Source organism: Budorcas taxicolor, chromosome 13 (assembly GCF_023091745.1).
Source record: "Budorcas taxicolor isolate Tak-1 chromosome 13, Takin1.1, whole genome shotgun sequence".
Classification (NCBI taxonomy): Eukaryota; Metazoa; Chordata; class Mammalia; order Artiodactyla; family Bovidae; genus Budorcas; species Budorcas taxicolor.
In genome coordinates this window covers 24,539,138-24,566,592 of record NC_068922.1, presented here as the reverse complement: position 1 = coordinate 24,566,592, position 27,455 = coordinate 24,539,138, and positions in this window count along the sequence as shown.

Below are 27,455 nucleotides of genomic sequence, written 5' to 3'. Positions count from 1 at the left end.
GATACATTCTATTATTGCTTAAGCATCTTTGAAGAGTGAACATTCCAAGATAGAGAATTTCCAAGATTCTCTAAAGTTGCACTTTAAAGACTGAAAGAATCTGGCTCAATTTATATACTTGGCCTAGCACATATGTGACCATCAACAACCAGATGTTGAGTGAACGAATATCGTGTGGAGCAAGTAAGAACTATGCTAGGTAATCAATACTGTTTGAACTGCACAGGCTACTGTTGGTGCAAATAATCAATAAATGATCTACAATAAGAAAAGAACTTTACTTGATCCAAACTGAGGATGATAGTCTGGGAGACACAGATTCAAAGAGCACTTGAATTGTGTTCTGCTGGACTACGAAATAGGAAAGGCTTATAAAGACAAAACCCACAAAATTAGACAAGTTGCTTGCCAAGAATTAAGATTGAAGCTGGCAAGAAAAAAGGGTGCTTGTTAAGCAAGAGCTGGTTGGGGTCTGAAACGGCTGCATGGTTATTAACACAAGGGGAGACCTTAAGACCATAAAGCTGCAGCCAACAGCTGCTAGCAAACACTGTTTTGAGAACGACTGGTGGCGTCTTTGAGTTTGATACAGTTCAGAAAATTCGAGTTCTCAGCGATGCAGGAACTTGTCTGAGATCACATCCACAATGGCCACTGGCTCCATCCGAATGCCTGAATTGCAGTTACTTCACTTTGATTTTCAAATGCATTCTTTCCTTTAATGGTTAAAGCAGATATAAAATGCACGCCTGATAGGGCATAAGACAGGCTGTTCTAGTTAGCACAAAGTTCAAGCCAAATCATGCAGAAGCCAGAATGACTTCCCCAGGTCTCAATATGTGAAAACTTTTTCCATCACTATGCTCTTGGCTTTTCTCGCAAGTTATGATGAATATCGTCCGCCGACTCCCCCAGGCACACCCTCATCCTTCTGCACTTTATCTGTGTCCAGTTACCTTCAGTCAATAGGAGAGAGGGATGGCAGGAGATGGACGTGGGAGAAGGGAAAAGCCAAGGTTTACTTTCCTGCCCCTCCTGCTGGCTGTTGTGGGGGTTTTCTACCAGCTCTTGCCAGATGGTCTTCACCATCCAGCTTTCTTCCTGTAGTTTAGGACCTCCCATCACCTTTGCCTTTTCAACTGGAGGGGTGACGACATTTCTGAAGCCACCAGCCTGCGTGACTGCACTGGTGTCTGCTGTGTCCCCACACTCCAAACAGCCTCTTTACCACACTCCTTGATTGCTTGAATGAATCATCTGTTTCCTGCCAGGACTCTGATATACAAGAGTTCTAAGACATCACACGTCATCTATTAAAACAGTAGAAGACAAATCCACCATCACCAAAGAGAAAGGAAAATGATACTAATTTGTTGTAGGCGAGCTAATACTTTCAGGTCAGTCTGATGAGGTTTCCTATACTTGAACAAGGATAATCCATCCACCAATAATTATCATGCAGAGACTTTGAGTCAGGGGCTGGGCTGGGTACAGAAAAATCATAAGAGATAATTCCTGCCTCCGGGAGCTTATGCTGCAGTCTTGGTAAGCGTTAGATGAAGTGACCTGGACACAGTGAATCTTCTTTCTCTCAGTATCTCTAAGTATAGGAGCAAAAGACAAGGGCACAGGTATGAGTAGGATTGTCTAGATTCAAATCCTAGCTTTGCCGTTTCTCATTCTCTCTGGGATTCAGTTTGTTTATCTATAAAATGGAGATGCTAATGTCAATACCTGTCATCCAGGGGTGTTGTGGGATTTACTCAAGACATCCACATGAAGAACTTAATGTAGTGTTTGACTCTTAGGAAGCACGGAGAAAATGCTAGTGCTGTTGTAAGTGATACCTGATAGAGACAGACAGGGTGAGTTAGTTCACAGTTTAGAAATAGGAACTGCAGAGAACTACAGAAAAGCATATAACATAATATTCTGTTCCTACATTCTATACCACGACCATACTCCCAGCAGACTTGTGACATGCTATGCATCTTTTAATTTTGAAAAAGACAATGAGGCATTTGAACTAAAGTTCCATGTAATTGACATCAAGGCATTTCAGGAGACCAATGTAAGGAACACATCAGAGGAAGGGCATGGCCAGCACCGAGGGGCCATCTATGGTTCTGAAACATATAAGGTCAAGTGGCTATTGAAGGCATGGAGTCCAAGGACTTAACTTGAGGAATACCGTCTTCACACTGAGTTAACTTCTGTGAATCAGATGGAACTAGAGCATAGGAAAGAAACAGGCAGAATGTCCTTAAATGTCTGACTTCTTCCTCAGGAGTCGTGGATACACTGGAAAGGTCTATTTCACTGATCCTGGCTTCTGTTGAAATGATAAGCAGCTCAATTTCCATATTGTCCTTTTCCAGCAAAATGCAGAAACTGCAACTTCTGAAAGACCCTGACAGTTATTTTGGTATCTTGACTGTAAGATGCAAACCAATTCTGAAAACATCCAGATGTGAGAAAAATATGTGCTGTAGAATTGAGCATAAAAAGTGGATGATACAAAGCAAATGTGGACACCGCTCTTGTGGAGGCTCTACCACCGTTCCCTGGAAGTTCCAACCATTTTCTAATTTGATTATTTAGATAACTAACTTCTCTGTACATAAGAGGACACAGAAGCAGACATTATTGAACCTTGACATTTTTCTGTATCAATCTAGGGGCCAGTTTGAAAAATCCCTCATTTTGATGTGCCCATATTTCCTTTTCTTTCTAACTGGTGCTGACTTCATGGTCATTAGCCAAAGAAGAAAAACTGAAAGAATAATCAACAGGAGATGAAAGGTTTTTGTGTTTTAAAGTTGATTTGCACTCTGACGTCGCAGTCTTTTACAGAGTCATCCACAGTCACACTCACTTCTCTTCTTGGCTGACAGCCCCACCTGATTCAGCTTCTGCATCGCTATCCCCTCGCACAGCTTCTTCCTCTGACTTGCCAGCCACACTGGTCTTCTTGGGGATGCTCCCTCATGCCATACTTACTTGTGCCTTAGAGCCTTAGAACACACTGTTCTTTGGGCCCATCTTTGCCTCCATTGACTTCTTTTTATTCAGACCTCAGTTTATAGTCATCTCTTTAGACAGAGAGGCCTGCTGAGACCTCTCTATTGAAAGTAGCCACTCTGCAGCTATGGCTTCACTGTATTTTAGTTTTCCATGTGGAAGTGAATAAAATACTATGGAGCCACACCACCTATAATTAATGACTTCTGTGAACGCTTGATCTGCAAGGACCTCAATTTCCTCACCTAAAACTCAGATGATCACCGCATGTGCATCACAGGATTGCTGGGAACAGGACACATATTTAAGCACGTGTGCATATAATTTCTGGCTCACTGACTCTTTTCCACATCCGAAGGCTCCAAGTTGTATAAGAACATAAATCTTTCTTATTCCCTTTTCAATTCTCTATGCCCAGGGCCCAGAATAATGCCTATTGCATGCAGTAGCCACTTATTTAAATAATGATACTTATATAAATAAATAAATGTACAAGTTGACAGGTAAATACCACAATCATTAGCAAAGATTAGGCCTATAGTGATACTGAAAAAGAAAATGTCTGTACTGCTATTTCTGGGCAGCTACCTTCTCAGAGAGTTGGTTTTAAGGGAGTGTTCTCAACTAGAATGTGTTATCTGCTTCAGAAATGAAGAGCTGGAAGCCATGCAGATCTAGATCAGGGCCCTACCAAGTGGAACCTGCTGGGAGAGGTGGCCAGGGTCAGCGGGGTGGCAGTGGGGGGGGGGGTGTTGTGCCACTCAGCAAGAGCTTCCAGATGCAGTTTGCTTGTGAAATGCGAGAGCATAGTGTCTCAGAAGGGGACTGAATTGTTGATGATTATGCCAAAGCCAGCTAAACCCACATAGGTATATAGTGTCGCAGATTGTTCTTTGAAGTTACGCATTTAACACATTATTGACCAGGGGATTTTTGCAGAAACTAATGCCTGTGGCCAGCAATTTGTTAGGTAAGTGAGTATTGAAACGTCTAGTCAAAATAACGTTCAGGTAACTGAGGATGTACTAACACATCTCTGGTCAATACATTGTTAAGCAGGAAGCAAGATACCTTGCAGGAACACGTGCTGGCTGATTTGCTGAGGACCAGCTGCTGCATCTAACCTAAAATCTGGCAGCACGGGTCCTCAGTGACTGGACGGATGATGCAGGCTTACGGCGATATTTTTCAACATTTCATTAGTGATTATCATGATATTTATGTTTATATGTGAATTCTCTGTCTTGCATTCAGGGTCACATCTGTGTATCACATGATAGTTGCAGCACTAAGCTGGGAAAAGAACCACCTCTGGAGGCTGGAACAGCACATCTGTTTATACCTGCATCTGTGCTACAAAACTCACACACCAAAAACAGGTGCCGTTCAGGGGGCACAAAGCAAGAAAACATCCAGAGGAACTTATTCTGGGAAATGACAGAGGGCTGATAAATCTCATCTCCAAAATATTTGCCCAAAAGGCGAATACATAACCATTTTATCTGCCTCAAGATTCTACTTTCATGAACACACATCCTCACCTTGAATCCTATATGAGCTTCTCACTGCAGGAAACCAGCCTTCTTGTATAGTAAAATAAAATGCGATTTTGGTGCCTCCAAACACTATCTTAAATTTACTGGAAGTTTTATGTAGCCCTAATTCTCATATTACTTTCATGTTACACTTTGAATAGAGTAATTATCAGTAGTATTGCAAGAGGAGTATCTCAACTTACAGATAACATCTGACTATAGACACACATGCCCCTTTCTCCCTTTCTTGTGACTTGCTAAGGGAAAGACAGGTGAGAGAAAATGGTACTGTTGCCAGAGCAGAAATCCACTTGTAGGAAACATTTTCAAGCAGTTAAAACAAATAGGACAGATTTGTTTCTCAAATAATTTCCTCCAAGAGGGAGACAGGGATTGAAGGAAGACAAGAGGAGAGGATAAGGGGAGGGAGATAGGCAGATCACAGTTTTCCAGGCACTTGGATGTACAGTCTTCCCTAGACCCCTCATCATTGTCATCAGGTTAACATGAGATGAGTACTAACCCCACCTTAAAAATGAAAAAAGGGCCTCCCAGGCGGCACTAGTGGTGAAGAACCTGCCTGCCAGTGCAGACAATACAAGAGACAAATCCCTGGGTTCAGTCCCTGGCTGGGGAAGATCCCCTGGAGGAGGGCATGGCAACCCACTCGAGTCTTCTCACCAGTAAAACACCATGGACAGAGGAGCCTGGCGGACTACAGTCCATAGGGGTGCAAAGAGTCAGACGTGACTGAGCACCCACCCAACCACACACACACACACACACACACACACACACACACACACACACACACATACACACACACACACACACACAGACTTTGATAAGCTCAAGAATTTGACTTCTGATACTTCCTTTTACGTACAGGAAGCACCAATGGATACAATCCTGGTTTGTTAAGCCCCTCTCCCCTCTCAATCTTCCCCTGGGGAGAGGAAGTGAGTCAGTCTATTTGAGAAGCAGGGAGGAGATGCCAGGTCTGTCTAGGTCAGCCCCTCTTCCTTCTCTTTCCTGAGGATCAATGTGCCCGAGCAGAGTTTTTATCCTGCATCTCCAAGACCAGGCTCTGCCCCAGCGGGAGGAGGTCACCCTGGACCCAGCACCACTGTGATGGAGGATGGGTAAATATACACATCCTGCAAGTCAATGAGAGGAAATCTACTGGCCAGCAGATATAAGCCGGATTCTCCCACATAATCTTTGTCCAGAACATAGGTGCCTTGTTGACATCCATCTGCTTCCCACTTGGTTTCAATTCTCAGTGGATCAAAACTCAAACAGAAAAGAGAAGTGTTATTTTTATTGGGGTCCTCCTTGAATCCCAAATCCCAAGTTTGGGGATGCTCAGTAACTTGTCACAGAGCTAGAAAGAGACATGTATCAGAGATTAACCCAGCTTGCCTATACTTGCCTGGAGTTCCATCTGCTTTTTCCACTCAAGGAAGAAGAAAGGGCAACACCTCAGTCAGAGGTGGCAAATGCTGAAACAGTTGAGGATTCGTGAGAAGCGGAGGCTTGTGCCTGTGAAACACGAGACAGCGTCAAAGCTAACTGTGTAGCAGCAATTTGCTCAAGTCAAGAAATTCTTTCAAAAACTTGGAACATTATTGAGCCAACTGGAAAAGGCCGAGACAGCTGGAAGATGCTGATCCTGGTACAATGCAGCATGCAGGTGGGTGGGAGAGGAGAGGGCACTTAGTGTGGACCTTCTCCAACAGGCCTCTAATTTACTGCCCATCTCCCCACTGGAGAGAAGCCCCAAGGGTCTTCTTCCTGGATGTCTCCCAGAGTGTGGGTCTAGACATGCTGGAGAGGAACGTAGGTAATCCCCATCCTTCACAGCTTCTCCCTGCCTCTTTTTTCTTGGCCACCGCAACATGCAGGATCTTAGTTCCCTGACCAGGGATTGAACCCGTGCCCCATGCAAGGGAAGTGCAGAGTCTTAACCGCTGACCTGCCAGGGAAGTCCCACTCCTTCCCCTTCTTTTCTTTCTCCTTCTGCTGCCAGAGCTGCCGTCTCCCCTCCCCCTCTTTCCTCCTCTTCCTGCTCTGCCCCTCCCTCTTCCTCTCCTCTTCTACATTTCTAAGTTATTTTTAACACTTTGGGGAACCCCCTCAAAATGAGAAATTTCACCTCAAGGACATTTTCAGGTCAGGAGAGAGGGAACAGCATGTCAGTTTGCACCTGAGAAGAGCTCAGATTATGCCTACCAGAGTAGCCAAAATGTGTTCGCTCAGTAAGCCTACATTTTAAAATGTCTAAATTGAAACCGGGCTTTCCTGGTAGCTCAGACAGTAAAGCATCTGCCTACAATGAGGGAGACCCAGGTACGATCCCTGGGTCGGAAAGATCCCCTGGAGAAGGAAATGGCAACCCACTCCAGTATTCTTGCCTGGAAAATCCCATGGACCAAGGAGCCTGGTAGGCTACAGTCCATGGGGTCACAAAGAGTCGGACACGACTGAGCAACTTCACTTTCACTTTCAAATTGAAACCGTTATCTTTTTTTCCATAACAGTAAACTCTGTACCTGGATTCACTAGCATTTGCAAATAGCAATAATGCCCTCTACTCTGTCTTTCAGCCCTGATGATAAGGTCATAATGAAGAATGAGCTGAGCACCTATTACTGAGGCCTTATGCACCTGATCTTATCTACAGCATTTCATTTCTCTTTTCATTACAGATTATTTCAGAAGTTTTAAATACAATGGGGTGGGAGAAAAACCCCTGGAGGAATCTGGGGTCGAGAGGCAAAGGTATCGTCCCAGTTTGCTGGGGCCCTGCTCTGTGACTCCGGATTATTTCCTGAAGCTCTTCCAGCCCAAATTCATTCCACCGCAATATGGGAGGATGGATAGGATGGCCTTTAAGGTGACTTTCCTTCTGAAATAGTCTGATTCTACTGCTGTTTCTCTGTTCTCCTTTTGTCACAAAATTTGTATAACCTTTATGTCTTCCTCTTCCAGGTATTAAACAATCTTACATTTTCTTTTCAGGCAGAAGCCTCTTAATTCACTTGCATACCTTATGTTCATGATTAGAATTTTCCACTTGTTCTTTGGGGATTGCGGTAATTGTAGTTTCCTTTGATCAGTCTCCAGGATTTTCAAACTTTAATCACTTGAGAAGGTACATCAAGATAGGTGTACTAGTTTCCTGCTGGTGTTGTAAAACAGTTACCGCAAACCCAGTGGCTTAAAATGACACAAACTTATTCCCTTATAGTTATGGAGGTCAGAAGTCTGAAATCAGTTTCACTGGGCTTAAGTCAAGGTGTCAGCGGCTTGGTTTCTTCCTGGGAAAAGAAATTGTTTCTTGGCCTTTTTTTGCTTTTAGTGGTCACCTGTATTCTTTGGCTTGGAACCCTCTCTTCTAGCTTCAGAGCACATCACCCTATCTCTTTCTCTATCATTATACCCTCTGATTTGTGTAGTGAGCTCTCCATCTGACTCCCTATTTTAAGGCCCTTGAGATTACATGTAGAGCTCACCCAGATAATCTCCCTATCTCAAATTCCTTATTTAAACACAGCTGCAAAGTCCCTTTTGCCATAAAAAGTAACATTCACAGCTTCCAGGATTAAGATGTAGATATCTTTAGGGTCTATCATTCAGTATGTCTCTCAACATTCTGAGCACAGAATTATTATTTTTAAAAGTCCTACTTGGTTTCCCTTATAATCTGCATCAAAGCTAAGTCTTTACTGTACTTTTGAAGTATCATGTTACCCTTTCTGCTATGGTCTAAATGTTTGTGTCCGCCTAAAATTCATATGTTGGAATCTCACCTCCAAGGCGATGGTATCAAGAGGTGGGGCCCTTTGGGATGCGATGAACTCATGAAGGCACAGTGTTCATAAATAGGACCAGTGCTCTGCCGAAAGAGGCCTGAGAAAGCACCTTTGCCCCTCCCGCCATGTGAGGACACAATCAGAAATCAGCACTCTGCAACTGGAAGAGGGGTCTCAGAACAGTAAGCAATAGATGTCTGCTCTTTACACACCTCCTAGCTTATGATACTTTTCTTCCTTATTTATTTATAAATATATATATTTATTTATTTGACTTCACTTTTTAGCATGTGGGATCTTAGTTCCCTGACCAGGGACTGAACCTGTGCCCTCTGCAGTGGAAGCATGTAGACTTAACCACGGGACTGCCAGGGAATTCCCTATATTTCTCTCATAGCTGCCCAGATGGAATAAGACACCTTCCTTTTAATGGTTAATGCCCTCAGTTCTGGCTAGGTTTTCCTTTACTTTGTCTCAGGCTGACATAATCCTTAGTAGCATATTCTGTCATTAACATAACCCCCTCATAGCCTTTAATATCTGTGGAATTCTGATGCTCTCAATTCCTGAGTCAAGGATACACATAGTCACAGCCTGGCAAATAATAATGTTTTGCTAATAATAAGTTAGAAGCAGGGTTATGAACCAAGTACATTGACATCTGTTCTGAAAAAGAATAGGCAATTACCTCCAGCCAAATCACTTAGGCTGGAGTGAAGAAAGAAAATCACTAGACTCTGCAAAAGACTATGACTGAACTCTGCAGAAACTATGCTGAGCATCCGTCTTGAAACAACACACATTTTAAATTGGCAATGTTGGAGTCTTCTGGTGACTAGATTCTGACTTCCCTGCAAAGTTTAAGTGGGATCCTTGCACCATACATGAGGTATCTGTGTAAGGGCAGACAGGCATTAATGTATCTACCATTGTAAGCAGCACTTTTCAGGAGACTGCCCTCAGCAGGAGGCCCCTTTTAGCAAAGCTATATTGTAAGTGGGCTTCCCTAGTGGCTCAGGTGGCAAAGAATCTGCCTGCAATGCAGGAGACTTGGGTTTGATCCCTGGAGAAGACACTCCAGTATTCTTGCCTGAAGAATTCCATGGACAGAGGATCTGGCAGGCTACAGTCTGTGGGGTCACAAAGAGTCAGACACAACTGAGTGACTAACACATTGTAACTAATTTTAAACCAGGCACCCCCATGCTCTACTCTTCTCCAGTCCATGCACATCTTTCAGATCTTTTAATCACACAGTACCTTGCCTAACTTGTCGGTCCTTGCCACAGATCAAAGAAGTGGAAATGAAGAATATGTAATTAAGAGATGACCAGATCTCTTCCTTAGCTTCTCCTTTCAGTAATCTCATGAGCACACTGTGTAACCAAACTGTGTGGACAAAATGAAGTGTACAGGAAGATAAGAAGAAGTTGATGACTCTGTACCCCCATTTCAATGACTGACTGAGATTCCTTCCTTCCTTCCTTTTAAAAGTTTCATAGCCAAGCAGAATCTCCAATGGTGGCCTTTGGGGAATGTTTAGCCCAAAATCTTCCCAGATTATTAAAAGGTCTTTCTTTTGTTACCAACATTTATGAGGATTGATGCATAAGTGGCAAGCAGCAGGACCCCTGATTTGATAACACCATCTGTTCATTTCAGTTCAGTCACTCAGTCATGTCCAACTCTTTGCGACCCCACGGACTGCAGCACGCCAGGCTTTCCTGTCCGTCACCAATTCCCAGAGCTTACTCAAACTCATGTCCATTGAGTTGGTGATGCCAACCAACCATCACCTCATCCTCCATCATCCCCTTCTCCTCCTGCCCTCAATCTTTCCCAGCATCAGGGTCTTTTCCAATGAGTCAGCTCTTCCCATCAGGTGGCCAAAGTACTGAGGTTTCAGCTTCAGCATCAGTCCTTCCAATGAATATTCAGGACGGATTTCCTTTAGGATTGACTGATTTAATCTCCTTGCAGTCCAAGGGACTCTGAAGAGTCTTCTCCAACATCACAGTTCAAAAGCATCAATTCTCTGGTGCTCGCTTTCTTTATAGTCCAACTCTCACATCCATACATGACCACTGGAAAAACCATAGCTTTGACTAGATGAACCTTTGTTGGCAAAGTAATGTCTCTGCTTTTTAATATGCTGTCTAGGTTGGTCATAGTTTTTCTTCCAAGGAGAAAGCATCTTTTAACTTCATGGCTGCAGTCACCATCTGCAGTGATTTTGGAGCCACCAAAAATAAAGTCTCTCACTGTTTCGATTGTTACCCCATCTATTTGCCATGAAGTAATAGGACCAGATGCCATGATCTTAGTTTTCTGAATGTTGAGTTTTAAGCCAACTCTTTCACTCTCCTCTTTCACTTTCATCAAGAGGCTCTTTAGTTCTTTTTTCTTTCTGCCATAAGGGTGGTGTCATCTGCATATCTGATGTTATTGATATTTCTCCCGGCAATCTTGATTCCAGCTTGTGCTTCATCCAGTCTGGTATTTCATATAATGTACTCTGCATTAAGTTAAATAAGCAGGGTAACAATATACAGCCTTGATGTACTCCTTTCTAAACTTTGAACCAGTCTGTTGCTTCATGTCCAGTTCTAACTGTTGTTTCTTGACCTGCATACAGATTTCTCAGGAGGCAGGTCAGGTAGTCTGGTATTCCTATCTCTTTAAGAATTTTCCACAGTTTGTTGTTATCCACACAGTCAAAGGCTTTGGTATAGTCAATAAAGCAGAAGTAGATGTTTTTCTGGAACTCTCTTGCTTTTTTGATGATCCAGCAGATGTTGGCAATTTGATCTCTGGTTCCTCTGCCTTTTCTAAATCCAGCTTGAACATCGGGACGTTCACGTACTGTTGAAGCCTCCCCTTTCACTGAGAGCCTCTCCCCTTTCAGAGAAAGCCTCCCCTTTCTTTCTGTGAAGACCTACAAGACCTTCCAGAACTAACACCCAAAAAAGTTGTTCTTTTCATTATAGGGGAATGGAATCAAAAGTAGGAAGTCAAGAGATACCTGAAGTAACAGGTATATTTGGCCTTGAAGTACAAAATGAAGCAGGGCAAAGGCTAACAGTGTTTTGCCAAGAGAATGCACTGATCATAGCAAACACCCTCTTCCAATAACACAAGCGACGACTCCACACATGGACATCAACAGATGGTCAATACTGAAATCAGATTGATTATAGTCTTTGCAGCTGAAGATGGAGAAGTTCTATACAGTCAGAAAAACAAGACTGGGAGCGGACTGTGGCTCAGATTATGAACTCCTTATTGCAAAAATCAGACTTCAATTGAAGAAAGTAGGGGAAACCACTAGACCATTCAGGTATGACCTAAATCAAATCCCTTACAAATTATACAGTGGAAGGGACAAACAGATTCAAGAGTTGGATCTGATAGACAGAGTGCCTGAAGAACTGTAGATGGAGGTTCATGACACTGTACAGGAGGCAGTGATCAAGACCATCCCCAAGAAAAAGAAATGCAAAAAGGCAAATTGGTTGTCTGATGAGGCTACAAATAGCTGAGAAAAGAAGACAAGCAAAAGGCAAATGAAAAAGGAAAGATATACCCATTGAATGCAGAGTTCTGAAGAATAGCAAGGAGAGATAAGAAAGCCTTCCTCAGTGATCAGTGCAAAGAAACAGAGAAAAACAATACAATGGGAAAGACTAGAGATCTCCTCAAGAAAATTAGAGATACCAAGGGAACATTTCATGCAAAGATGGGCACAATAAAGGACAGAAGTGGTATGCACCTAATAGAAGCAGAAGATATTAAGAGGTGGTAAGGACACACAGAAGAACTATACAAAAAAGATCGTCATGACTGAGAAAACTACAATGGTGTGATCACTCACCTAGAGCCAGACATCCTGGAATGCGAAGTCAAGGGGGCATTAGGAAGAATCACTACGAACAAAGCTAGTGGAGGTGATGGAATTCCAGTTGAGCTATTTCAAATCCTAAAAGATGATGCTGTGAAAGTGCTGCACTCAATATGCCAACAAATTTGGAAAACTCAGCAGTGGCCACAGATTGGAAAAGGTCAGTTTTCATTCCAATCCCAAAGAAAGACAATGCCAAAGAATGCTCAACCTACCGCACAATTGCACTCATCTCACACGTTAGCAAAGTAATGTTCAAAATTTTCCAAGCCAGGCTTCAGCAGTACATGATAACACCATAAGAGAAGGAAGTGATGACAATGTGCTTGAATCTCAAACTAATCTTTCAATCATATTGAGCCAGGAGAACCCAAAGGGCTCTTTTAATGGAGCCTCTTCACTGAATCAGAAACCAGGGCTGTTTCAGAGGAGCCTGCAGTTGTCTGTTTTGGGATCCAGCTACAGGGAAGTGGAGTTCTATCTCTCTGGTCCAGTCTTGCAGAGAAATCATCCTTTCCCAGTTGGTGTAAGAGTCCCACTGCATGCCAGCTGCTGAAATGATTGAGTGCATGCCTGGGTCAGGGACACCCAGCTCTGACTCTGGAGCACCCACACTCATGCAAAGACCACCATCTGAACATACGCTCACAGTAGACTTGCTCTCTGGGGGCATTTTTTTTTTTTTGCTGGTGTATTGACAGTGCATTGGAAGCTGAAGCTGAAGCTGAATCTCCAACACACTGGGCACCTGAGCCAACTCACTGGAAAAGACCCTGATGCTGGGAAAGATTGAAGACAGGAGGAGAAGGGGGCAACCGAGGATGAGATGGTTGGATGGCATCACTGAGTCAATGGACATGAGTTTGAGAAAACTCTGGGAGAGGGTGAAGGATGGGGAAGCCTCGCACGGTGCAGTCCATGGGGTGCAAAGATTAGACACGACTGAGAAACTGAAAAACAATGAACAGCACATTCTTCTTTAAATTCTTAAATATCACAAAACAATTATGATATATGAAATGTGAAATCACTCATGTTCCATCCAAGGCTGGGAATACTCTGGACTCGGCTATTTTGTCCTGAGCAGGATCTGCTGGGGGCAGCTCTGCCAAGGCGCAAGGGCTCATGGATACCTTCCTGATAAAGCAGCCGTGGGAATGGTGACATTCCCAAGCGGTCTCAGCTGTGACCCTGCAAAGGCCTCATGCAAAGGTTATCCCAGCTAAAAACAGCTGCCCAAAAGGACTGGCGGAGGGTCAGTTATGCTACATTATCATGACAAGTGCCATTTGGCTGCTTGTTTTTCCATTTGCTTTTCACATGGTGGATGAGATAAGCCAATTTTTCCTTTGCATCTTGGGTTTTTTTTTTCCCCTCTAAGAATAGTGGGGTAAAACATGTGTTACCTCTCAATTGAAGAAACGAATCCTATTTTTAAACTTTTAAGCTAAAACTGGTCTAACTCATTATATACACACATATGTCTGTACAGATAAAAATGATACGCAGTGTGAACCTCAAAACAGAGTAACCAGGTGATCAAATCTCACCAAAGGCAACCTGGAGACAGAGGCCACTCCTAGCTCCAGGGAGATGGAATCACTCTCCCTGTCCTCCCTGAATGATCAGCCTTGGGATGAGCAGTGGGGGTGGGAAGCAAGTGTCATTTGTCAGTGACAGCTGTTGGGACAGCTGGCTGTGGGTGAAGTGCCAGGGGTAAGGCTTGTGTTACCTCCTTGGAGCTCTCTGGCCAGCTCCACTTCTCTGACCTTTCTTTCCATACTGACTGTGACAGACAAGTTCTGGGAAATGGAATTTCCCAGCTCAAAGGCAAGTCACTTTCTACTCACATGGCCAGAGTCCTGGACTCCAGATCTCTGATCTGTTCCTTAGTCCTGCTGTCTTGTCTGTCTGTCTGTCTCTCTGCCCCAACACACCTGTTCCCTGTTGCCTCCTACGGCAGTCGAGAATCTCCTCTTTCATCCACCCGCCTCTTTTGACCAGATTGGAGGCTTGCTGTCGGGGACTCACAGGACCAGCACTGGGAGAATCTGACCCTGAGTCCCCATGTCCCCTGGAGTAGGAAGCCTGACTGCCCTGGCGACTGGATGGACCAAAGTCATAGTGGGTCCTTTTTGGTGAATGAGAGTGGCTTTGGAAACTGAAATTCAGTAGATCTTCCATTCTGCATGTTGAATCAATTGAGGGTCTCTGTGGAATGCTATCCTTCTCTGAGTTTTCCTCTACTATTTCCTGTTAAATTGGAGCATAATAGCCACTACAGGGTTGTCAACATGTTAAAATGAACTATGAAGTATGGTCTAAAATTATAACATTAAAATGTGGGGGGCCCCATAAGGGTGCCTATATTCTATTGCATAAAAAGTGCACGTGTGTGAGAGAAAGAAAAGAAACAATGAACGAAACATTTTCAATTCCAGTTTACCAGGGTATAAGAATCTGTTCCTAAGCTACATTGGTAAGAAACCCTCTGGTCACTTATTCCTTCTAATAACCTTTATATGGAAGTGCTTTTATACTGAACATTTGAAAGATACAATGAGCTTATTTTAATCTAGCCCTACAGCATTAAATGAACAAATAGATAAATTTACAGCAGTAAATCAATCTCATTATATAAGGGATTGCAATATAGTGAGATAAATCTACCTTCTGCTGAAGTGGTGCTAGCACGCAAAGGACTTCTCCAGTGGCTCAGCAGCAAAGAATCTGTCTGCAATGCAGGAAACTCAGGTTCTGTCCCTGGGTCAGGAAGATCCCCTGGAGGAGAGCATGGCAACTGATTCCACTATTCTTGCCTGAAGAATCCCATGGACAAAGGAACCTGGCAGGCTACAGTCCATGGGGTCGCAAAAGAGTTGGACATGACTGAGCGACTAAACAACAACAATAGGGATGTTGGCTAGTTCGGAGGAGAGATCATCAGACCGTGGTTGAGTCAGAAATGCTCAGAGCCAAGGATGGAGGCCAAGGATGAACAAGCATTCATTTAACTTCCCGAAGACCCATAGCTGACGTGAAGTTGAACAGAGGCATCCTGTGTCAGCCACTCTCACTGGACATTACTTAATCTGTAAAGCTATCTTCACATGAACATTTTCATTAGAATGGAGCAAGCAGACGTTCTGAGTCCATAACCTGGACTGGGGTATATTCAATCAGAGGCTGACTATTAGTAAGTGATCCAACAGAATATGGAAAACCGGCATATGGTAAATGTCTGTAATACACCCACAGTGATCAGATATTCCACATAGCCCTCTGATTCTTTCTGTCCCGTTATACAGTGCGGCTTTTTAAAAAAATCTCCACTCCCTTTATCTTCCATTTCTTTCCCCCTCGAATTAGCCAATGATCAATGCTTCTCTCTGATATATCCCTTCCAGGAAATGGCCTTGAACTTACCACCATCACATCTACAAATGTACTTCTCTCTCTGCTCAAATCTCCCTCCTAGGTCTGGTCACTGGCCCTGGCTTCCTCCCAGTCCTACTCTTTTCTCTCTCCTTAGAGTCATCTTTCCAATAGCTCAAGTGAAAATAAACCTTTTGTTTTGGAATAGTTGTAGATTTCCAGAAGAGTTGTAAAAAAGAGTACAGAGAATTTCCACCTACCCTACACCCAGCATCCCCTAATATTATCATCTTTCATTAATTGCCATGGTACATGTGCCAAAATTAAGGACCAGCTTGGATGCACTTGGACTACACCAGTTCTCCCCTCATCTCTTTTTTTTTCTGTTCCTAATAGCATTTTAACATATCCACATCTCTATAATATTAAAGCCAAATAACAAAAAGCCTCTGTTATAAATCCACGACTTCCTACAGTTACCACCCTCTCTCTCCCTTCTTCCTCACAGATAAACTGTTTGCACCTCAATCCATGGCAATCACTAGCAGTCTGTGCCCAGGTTGTTTATGACCTATCTATTTCCAAGTCCAAGGAGCACTTCTTTTTCTTTAGCTATATGACTTCCCCGCTGCATTGATCACTGCCCCTAGTTTCTTTCTGTGCAATTTTGCTTTCCTACTTTCCATTCCCCCCTGCCAGGTATTTCTCTTTCTTCCTCCCTCCTCCCCTCCCCTCCCCTTCTCTTTTCTCTGGCGAGATTCTCCCTTTCCTGTACATCATCCAGCGTTGGCTATTTCAGGTCTGATCTATAATTTCTTTACTTTTCCCTCAAGGCATTCTCACTGAGATATCCTGCTCAATTCTTCAATTAATAAATAGATCAAACGACTCACACTTACAGCTATACTCCAAACCTCCCTGGAGCAAGACAGCATCAGAGCATAACTACAGATGTCCCACCCCCCAGGCCAGCTCCCTGGCAGCTGAGCCCAGCTCTGCCCTGCCCTGGCACTGGGCTGGGGATATGGATTGCACCGAAGCTGGATACAGAGTGCTGTCAAACATCACAAAGCAGGCATCTCGCCTTCATTTTCTCTTCATTTTGAATGGGTTTGACTGCAAAGGAGAATCGTCCTGGATCTAGACACTGAGGCTGACGGGCAGTCACGCTGTCCCCAAGCCCAGGCTGGGGTGACACAGGGTGAGGGAGGAGGACTTGCCGTGGCATCGATGATGCCCACAGAACCATAATGGCTGAGTAAGAGCTGTCATCAGGATTATGCGCCAAGGTGGAGAAGAAAGAGGGAAATGTGTGCACTGATGACTGGCCTCAGAGGTACCCCTTTGCCCCTTCACATCTCACGTAGGACCCTTTGTAAGCTGCATGCTGCCACTAAGAAGACGTTTTCTTCCACCAAGATCTACCCATCCTTCAAACCTTGGCCCCAGTGTCCCCTTCCTAGGGCTGTCTTGCTTGAGCCCTCAGGCGGTTTGGGATCTCCCTCCTGATTCGGCACACCTGCTTCAGCGTTGTGTCCAGCCCTCCACTGGTGCAGGAAATGCCATCGGTGTGGACTGCTGCTCCCCCAGCATCTAGGAAGTGGCGGCTCCAGGGAGCTTTGGTGAACGTCGGTTGGGTGAATGAAGGGTTGAAAGCATGAGTACAAACTGGCTGCCTTGCCTTGCACATGTGAGGACCACAGATGGAAGGAGGAGGAAGCAGTTACTTCCACCCCCGCACCCTCCCCTGGATGCTTCTCCATTTGACTATCTGCCTCCCTAGTATGTAAAGACGGAATTAGAAAAGGAACAGGAGAAGTAATATTTTTATTAGTCTATTTAAAGAATCTGGCTGATTTGTCCTCTCTTGGAGTGTACACCAATGAAGAATGCCAACACTCTTCTGGAAGCAGGAATTTCCCTGGTAGCCTGCCTCTCACTCCACCATCCCTGGACTTTCCAAGGGCCCCTGAGCAATCCCCTCACTTATCTCTCCATACCAGCCCCCGATCCTCTAATTAAATCATCTTCCCACTCTCCTCACCCCCACAACTTCCATCTAAAAAGCACTCCAGCCCCCCATAAAAGTTTATAAGGCATATGTGGGGGCAGGGCTAATACAGGAGCAAGGGAAAGCCTCTTCTTCCTTTTTTAGGAACAGAAAAGCACTGGGTGGAAAGCCAGTACCGGAGCTCGGCGCGTCTTCTCTGACAGCATAAATTCATGTACTTGGGAGGATGTCTCTTCGTGGGCATGATTTGGTCTGACAGCTCCTTTATCTGCCCCACAGTAAAGAAGCCAAATGCAGAGCCTTCTGGGGGAGTTCTTCTCAGTAAAAAGAAGTCTCCATTAAGACTGAGGCTGGCTGTCACAAGTCATTGTGAACTCAAAGGCCATCCCAGGAAAGGACAGTTCCCGGGGCTGACCTCTGTTCCTAAGAATAAATGAGTGACAATCACATTGCTGTGGTTTGCTCTATAGCTGGCCACGCCATGGTGGGTACCGTTCAGACAGCTCAGGAGAGAGAGTGCCATTCTAAGGAAAACAGCACCGACAGACTGGCTGAAGCAGGCGTGTCTGTGTCACTGTGTTTACACAGAACGGTGAAGTGACACTAGGCTGTTAGCAACCCATGCCCTCTCTTACTACCCAAGCCTAAATGCCTGCTCTGTATTTCTGCTGCTCTGACCCTGCTCCTCAAATTCTTTCCAGGGAACATAGATTACATTATTTCAATCACATGAAAAAGCAAGTGACTTCTTTATTGTATTAAGAAATGTCTTGAATTTTACCTGCAATCCCAACAGGTCATACTGGTGCTCCCAGACCTTCTCTAAAAGACGATCTTAAATGCTCATTTAAATCTGGGTGCAGGGGGTTTCCTTGGTGGTCCAGTGGTTAAGAATCTGCCTTGCAATGCAAAGGACACCAGTTCGATCCCTGGTCTGGGAAGATTCCACATGCTACGGGTGAACTAAACCCATGTGCCATAATTACTGAGCCTGTGTCCTGCCAACCGCAACTACTGAGCCCACATGCCACAGATACTGAAGCCCATGTGCCCTGGAGCCCATACTCAGCAACAAGAGAAGCCACTGCAATGAGGAGCTGCACCAAAACTAGAGAACAGCCCCCGCTCGTTGCAGCAAAGACCCAGCGCAGCCAAAAATAAGCATTTAATTTTAAAAAAAGATAGAATGCCAAAAAAAAAAAAGAATCTGAGTGCAGAAAGGTGGACAACAGCTCCCAAAGGCTCAGAACCTGAGGCCTGACCCACTGGGAACCATCACCTCCCTGTTAGTTTAGGTCAGTGTGTTACCTTCCTTGAGAGTATCTGCACTTAAAACTGAGAAGTGAGGTGGCTTTATCATTAATGGATCACAGCATCAGTGAGCAGGTAAATGGGAGAGGAGGGAAGGGATGCAGGTCAAGGAACCATGCCCCCTAGTGGCAAGAAGTGGCAGAGGGGAGGGTTTCATTAGTGTCCATCCTGCCTATTGTTCATCACTCAGGCAGTTGATGTGGTCACAACTCAGCTTAGACTGCACAGAGCAAGGTGATGGTTGACAGGGGAGTCTCATCTCAGCTGCTTACCAACTCAAAGTGTGGATCCACGTACAAGGAAGAGCTGAAGGCAGTGCACAGCCCCTGCTGTTTTAAGCAGATCACCATCAATGTCACGCCTGGACCATCAACCTCAGCAGGGAAGTCAAGACCATCCAATGCTTCACTAAAACACTGGGTGATGCTGGTCCAGTTTTCCCACACTCATAAACAATGCAATTTCCTTCTCAAATCTATTATTTATGTGTTTTTAATTTGGAAGTTAGGTGGGGAAGTGAATGGTGAGTCAGAAAAGCAGAACCCCTAAACAGACACACACACACACAAATACATCTTAAAAAAACATTGCTTCTTACAGCATTTGTTCTTATATGTGATGTGCGTGTTAGTTACTCAATCATGTCCAACTCTTCGAGACCCCATGGACCATAGCCCACCAGGCTAGCCTGTCCATGGGGATTCTCCAGGCAAGAACACTGGAGTGGGTTGCCATGCCCTTCTACAGGGAATCTTCTCAACCCAGGGATTGAACCCAGGTCTCCTGCATTGCAGGCAGATGCTTTACCATCTAAGCCACCAGGGAAACCCTTCTTATATGTGATGGTAAAATGAAAAGGGTGAACACGTTTTCACTTCAATGGTAAAGGCTATAAAGTTGCCAGTGATGATAATATCTCTAACTGGAAACACCCACAGGCCACATGTGGAAAACTGGGATTGTTTTGGGTGCCTTCTTACCGTTTCAAAGTGATAAAGGGTCCGAGGCAGGTAGAGAATAACGTCGGTCTAGAACCTTGTGGACAGTTTGCCCAGTTGTGGAAATACCTCTGAACTCAGAGCCAGATGACTTGAGTCCCGACTTCTCACTTATCAGAGATGTGCCACTGGTGGGTCCCTTACTCTACTTTCAACATTCTCACCTTTAAAACTGGGTTACTGGTACCTACATCACAGCATACTTGAACGGAAGACATAAATAATACATGGATTGGAATCTGGGATTCCATCGCAGGCAGAGACGTCTCCACCCTCAACGGTCTCCTAACCAAGAAAGTAAATACAAGGAAAGGAAGCTGGAAGGACTGTATCTGTTGTGGTTGTCAAACCTCGATAAACCCTTTCGGAGGCATTTGCTGCCACCCTCTCCCTAGCACAAGAAAAAAATCCTCACACGGTATAATTTTTACTTACTTAAGATTTTACTTATAGATATACTTAACACACACACACACACACACACACACACACACACATATATATATAAACACCATATTATATGGTGGTTTAATCACTAAGTTGTGTCCAACTCTTTTTCGATCCCAAGGACTGTAGCCTTCCAGGCTCCTCTGTCCATAGGATTTCCCAGGCAATACTACTGAAATGGGTTACCATTCCCTTCTTCAGGGGGTCTTCCCAACCCAGGGATTGAACCTCGGTCTGCTGCATTGCAGGTGGATTCTTTACCATCTGAGCCACATGGGAAGCCCAAATTTTCTTTAGTGTGTGCATCACTGACTCCAATCCTGAGTAGTAAAAAATCAGTAGATCCTTGGAAAAGCCCTGAAGTCCACCGTTTGCAACTCTGTATGGAGATGCCGGTGGACCCATCAGGTTTGAGCATCTTGCTAATGAGGCCTGGACCAGGGGTTTGATTTCTCTCTCCACCAGCGCCCTTCATGCTGCTTGGAGCCAGACATCACCACTGTGGACCAGCCCTCAGGCTTGTGGCTGTTCACGATGCAGAGGGACCAGCTTACACCTAATGTCCTACTGAATTCAACAGCTTCAGGTTGTCTTTATCTGTCTTGTCATTTTACACACTGAAGGTTTCTTTTTAGCTCATTCAGTTCAGTTGCTCAGTAATGTCCAACTCTTTGCGACCCCACGAATTGCAGTACACCAGGCCTCCCTGTCCATCACCAACTCCCGGAGTTCACCCAAACTCTTGTCCATCGAGTTGGTGATGCCATCCAGCCATCTCATCCTCTGTCGTCCCCTTCTCCTCCTGCCCTCAATCCCTCCCAGCATCAGAGTCTTTTCCAATGAGTCAGCTCTTCGCATGAGGTAGCCAAAGTACTAGAGTTTCAGCTTTAGCATCATTCCTTCCAAAGAACACCCAGGACTGATCTCCCTTAGAATGGACTGGCTGGATCTCCTTGAAGTCCAAGGGACTCTCAAGAGTCTTCTCCAACACCACAGTTCAAAAGCATCAATTCTTCGGTGCTCAGCCTTCTTCACAGTCCAACTCTCACATCCATACATGACCACAGGAAAAACCATAGCCTTGACTAGACAGACCTTTGTTGGCAAAGTAGTGTCTCTGCTTTTGAATATGCTATCTAGGTTGGTCATAACTTTCCTTCCAAGGAGTAAGTGTCTTTTAATTTCATGGCTGCAATCACCATCTGCAGTGATTTTGGAGCCCAAAAAAATAAAGTCTGACACTGTTTCCACTGTTTCCCCATCTATTTCCCATGAAATGATGGGACCAGATGCCATGGTCTTAGTTTTCGGAATGTTGAGCTTGAAGCCAACTTTTTCACTCTCCTCTTTCACTTTCATCAAAAGGCTTTTTAGTTCCTCTTCACTTTCTGCCATAAGGGGGGTGTCATCTGTGTATCTGAGGTTATTGATATTTCTCCCAGCAACCTTGATTCCAGCCTGTGCTTCTTCCAGCCCAGCGTTTCTCATGATGTACTCTGCATAGAAGTTAAATAAGCAGGGTGACAATATACAGCCTTGATGTACTCCTTTCCTGATTTGGAACCACTCTGTTGTTCCATGTCCAGTTCTAACTGTTGCTTCCTAACCTGCATATAGGTTTCTCAAGAGGCAGGCCAGGTGGTCTGGTATTCCCATCTCTTTCAGAATTTTCCACAGTTTCTTGTGATCCACACAGTCAAAGGCTTTGGCATAGTCAATAAGGCAGAAATAGATGTTTTTCTGGAACTCTCTTGCTTTTTCCATGATCCAGCGGATGTTGGCAATTTGATCTCTGGGAAGGTTTCTTTTACCCAGGATTTAATCTACTTTTGTGCAGTATTTCATTCTCTTTTACTTAGCCTAGGGCCTGCCTATAGGAGGTCTCCCCTCGCTTAGGGACTCTCACTTTTCTTTCCCTGGTGAGGACTGTAAAGACTGCTGCAGCAGCCAGGGGTGCAGACGGATTTATTGCCCATGATCTAATCCCAGAAGTTTAGCTATTTCCCTGGGAGCCTGCCTGCTCTCCTCTTCCTATATAGAAATCCCCACTTTTCCCTGCTTCTTCAGAAGACATTTTCACTTAAGGTGCAGAAATGTTGTCCACGTCTCCCTCAGCTTTTCTTTTCTACAATAACTTCCATTTTATAACCATTTTTCTATCCCTCCTTCCTTTTTCCCAACTCATGCTTTGGCTCAATTTTCTTTAAAACTTATTTTTTTATGGGCCTTTTAAAAAATTTAAGCACATTCCTTACTTTTAGTCATTACATCTGAGTGCTTATTGGTTGCCTTGAACTCCATCATCTTCACCTTTGACCTTCTGTCTCATCTATGAATTTAGGCAGTCCTGTTCACCTCCATGTGCTGGGCCCCTAGGGCACCACCTGACCCTCATCTGATGGCCAGAGGTACATGGAACAAGCTTTACAGTGAAGTGCACTTGGCAAAACAGTTGGGTGCTGACAGTAACCTACAAGCTGCCCTATTGGTGTCTCACAGACTTTGGAGGAAGACATCCTGGGGCTGAAGATGGAGCAGAGTCAGAGCATAGGGTCACTCAGGAACTTGGGCTCCATCCTTCAGGGAGAAGGAGACATTAGAAAGGCTGACACTGAAAAGATTGGATATCTGCCACTGCATGTCCAGCTGGCCCATAAGTTCAACTGAGAACCCAGGGCTGGGTCGGAGAATGAGTCAAAATAGAAACTGTGCTCCAAAGTGGTCACCCAGAGAGGGTGTCTAGAGAAAGGAAAGTCAAGGGTGACACCTGGGCAGAGCAACAGCTGATTTGCCAAGCTGATTCCTTGGCAAACCAATTCTTCCTGGTTTGCCAAGGAAGACTTAGTGGAGGAACAGAGACAGAGCAGTCGGGGGTCGGAGGAAGTGAGAAGAGAGCTTCTCACCACCATCAGGGGAAACAGGGGCACCGGTTACAAAGGGGAGGCATTAGCCTTGGAACTGGAGAAAGTATAGTGGAGCAGATGAAATCCAAACTGTGGAAAATTTATAAAACAAAGCAATACAATGTTCACTGCAACACTATTTACAATAGCCAGGAATGGAAGCAACCTTAATGTCCACCAAAACAGGAATGGATAAAGAAGACATGGTACATATGTACAAGGGAATATCACTTAGCCATAAAAAAGAATGAAATAATGTCATTTGCAGCAACATGGATGGACCTAGAGATTGTCACACTGCATGAAGTTAAGTCAGAGCAGGACAAATATTGTGTGACACCAATCACTTCTTAAGTCCGAATTCCTTAGCAGCAGACACCCGTCTACCATCCAGGTCCTGCCCATCTTCTCATCCTACGTGTGTGTCATCACCTGCTGTCTTTGCTCCAGCCACACATTAAAGCTCTTGAAACCAAACGTGGCCCCTGCCTTCTGCGTCTGCCTTCAGCTCTTCCCTCCACCTGGGATTCTCACCCCCACATCTTCCCAGGGTCAACTGCTCATGTTCCAAATGCAAATTCTTTCCCGGACTACCCGATCCTATATCATCGCCAAGCCCATCCCGTTAGCCCCACAGAGTCCACACCTCCCTAAAATGGTCTTCCTCCCTTTGCGGCCAGGTTTCCCCATTACTCTCAAATGTCGACTGTGAGAAGAGAGAGATGCCTTGTTCACGGCCGTCTTCCCAGAGCCTAGAAAAGGGGCGGACATACAGTTACCACTCAATAATTATTTGTTGAAGAAAAAGACAAGGAAGACAGTAAAAAAAAAAAAAGAAAAGAAAGAAATGAGGGAGAAAAAAAATACATGAAGTCTGTCTGCTGAGAACTCAAGCAAAGCAGCAGCCCAATACTGATCATTAGGCCATTTGCTTCAACACACGGGGGAGAACAGTGTGCAGTTTTCATGTCAATTATTTATGTGTAGAAATCCATCAAGGGCTTTAAGCTGCCTCAGACCGATTCATATACACTGGTGTTCTAAGTACTTCAGTGTATAAATATTTGAGTCATTGAGGAAGGCAGTTATTTTTCCCATAAACATTCTTCCTGAGATATAATTTGGCCCATTAAATTGCACATGTTCTCAAAAAAGGCATTCATAAAGTGTAAAGGAACTCAGTCGTGGTGGGTGGCAGTGGTCTTGTCTGATCATTAATTACAAAGAAACTGAGCCAGGATTGGGGGCAGGGCAGATTTTACATCAGCTCTACAGTAATACTTCTCTGTTTTCTGATGTCCACGCACCTGCTGGGCTTCAGGAATAAGAACCACAGCTTTGCTTGTCTTACACTATGGACTGTCTCATACATTCCAGACCACCTTGCAGTAATCATGAAACTAATGCACATTGGGGATTTAGTCCTAGAGACAATCAGTTTTCTTTTATTATTTTTTCTTTCTTTCTGTTTCTTTCTTTCTTTTTCTTTTTTTAACTGTACCATGCAGTCTGCGGGATCTTAGTTCCACAACCAGGGACTGAATTCACGCTGTCAGCAATGACAGCGTGGAGTCATACCAGGGAATTCCCTGACCAGCTTTCTTTAGCAGTCCACGGAAAACTATATTCCCAGACACAGTTCTACAAGAAAGTGCAAATTGGGAGCTTGTGAAATACTTTTAGTACTAAGAATACTTTATATAAATCAAAATAAAAATTGACCGTAATTATAAGTTTTTGTTATTATTGTTCAGTTGCCAAGTTGTGTCTGACTGTTTGCAACCCAACAGGCTCCTCTGTCCTCCACTATCTCCAAGAGTTTGCTCAAATTCATGTCCATTGAGTCAGGGATGCTATCTGACCATCTCATCCTCTGCTGCCCTCTTCTTCTTTTGCCTTCAATCCTGAGATGTCAATATTCAATCTTACAATCTTCTGCTTGACCACATCCAATTTACCTTGGTTCACGGACCTAACATTCCAGGTTCCTATGTAATATTTTTCTTTATAGCTGATGCTGCTGCCAAGTTGCTTCAGTCATGTCCGACTCTGTGCGACCCCATAGATGGCAGCCCACCAGGCTCCTCTGTCCCTGGGATTCTCCAGGCAAGAATACTGGAGTGGGTTGCCATTTCCTTCTCCCTTTCTTTACAGCATCAGACTTTATTTTCACCACCAGAGACATCCACAACTGAGCGTCATTTCCACTTTAGCCCTGTCGCTTCATTCTTTCTGGAGCTATTAGCAATTGCCCTCCACTCTTCCCCAGTAGCATATTGGACACCTTCCGGCCTGGAGAGGCTCATCTTACGGTGTCCTATCTTTTTGCCTTTGCATACTCTTCATGGGGTTCTCCAGGAAAGAACTCCAGATTTATTTTAAAAACTAAAATCACTCATAACCCCAAACCCCTAACATCTACAAAAAATAGTTTATTTCTCCACTTCTTATTTGTTATTTAAGTATATTCCATTTTACATCTGGTTATTCTAAGAAAGCAGCAAGTAATGAAGTGGTTAGGAGCCTAAGATCATGAGAAAAGCCTTGGTTATACGTTTGGGGTGTGTGTGCAAGTGTTTATATATGGGGTTGGCCAAAAGGTTCATTCAGGTTTTTCTATGAGACATTACAGAGAAATCCAAATGAACCTTCTGGCCTATCCAGTATGTTCATACTTCTCTGCATGACTGTCTCAGTCTTGGAATTGGGGGGAAAGTTTCATACTCATTGTTCAAAGTTTCAAATTTTGGGGGCATGATAACAATACACTGTCTGATTCATGAGACAGTCATGAAATATTTTTCCTTTTTATTAAAGAATGGGCTTTTCCCAGCTAATGGGTACAAGTGAGACCCCCTCTCCCTTCTTGTTTCTGCTCTCAGAAGTCCAGGCAAAGCATTTTGTGGGGTCACTTTTAGGCCATCTGAAACAATCAAAGGAATCTCCCTGGACTTCCCTGGGGGTCCAGTGGTTGAGAATCCGCCTGCCAGTGCAGGGGACACAGATTCAATCCCTGGTCTGGGAAGATTCCACATGCCTCTCAGCAACTAAGCCCAAGTGCCACAACTACTGATTCTGTGCTCCACAACAAGAGAAGCCACTGCAATAAGAAGCCTGTGCATCACAATAAGAGAGTAGCCCCTGCTCACTGAAACTAGAGAAAGCCTGCATGCAGCAATGAAGACCCAGCACAGTCAAATATATATATATATATATATATATATATATATATATATATATATATATATTTAATAGGGGTCTCCCTGAGGATCCTGGAGTCTGGGGCTCCCCTCCAGCGTTCTCTTATCTCCATGACCTTGGGCAGGTGATTGAACCTTTCCGAGGTCCTACTGCCATCCTTTATATAGTGGAAGACACACTTTAGGTGCCCTGCGGAAGGCCAGCTGATGGCTGAACCCCATCTCCAGGCTGTTGGCTGTGGGTGGGGCAGGTCATGGCCCAAGACACACAGAAAGCCAGTCCCTGCATGGAGAGGCCTGTAGAGACAAGCTCCCATGACTCACGCTGCTCAGCCCCTCTTGGCTCACTCAGCAGACAGCACATGAGCTCCAGGGTCCTGAGCAGACATCTCCCCACGCAGGTCATAACTTTCTCAGCAGCAACATAACAAGCAGCCCCCTCCTGGTCTGACGATCAGACGGCAGGCTGCACACTGGTACTTTAGGTACCTGCTTGGCAATAGAGAGACTACTCCGCAAGATATCCAAGTTGATGTGAAATCTGTTCCTAAACACATACTCTCAGCGACGCACTCATCCCTGAGATGGATGGAAAGAGTAAGAGATTTCAAGTTCCCGGGCCAGGGTCAAAGGCTGGCCCATCTCTGACTAGTTGAGTGACTGTGGGCAAGTTATTTAACCTTCCTGGTCCTTTCTTCTTTCACCTGCAAAACAAAACTAAAATTTTGACCCTCAGAGAGTTCTTTGACAGACTCAATGATAAATAAGATAATGTAGGTGTAGTAACTTGACTCTGCTCACCAATATTTCATACTCTCATTTCCTTCTGGGTCACAGTAAAACTGAGTCCCCCTAAAACTGAGTTCCTCTGATGAGTTTATGATTAACCTCTCTCCAAAACTTTATTTTCTTGTCCCACACCTGTTCCCTTCAGGACTAAG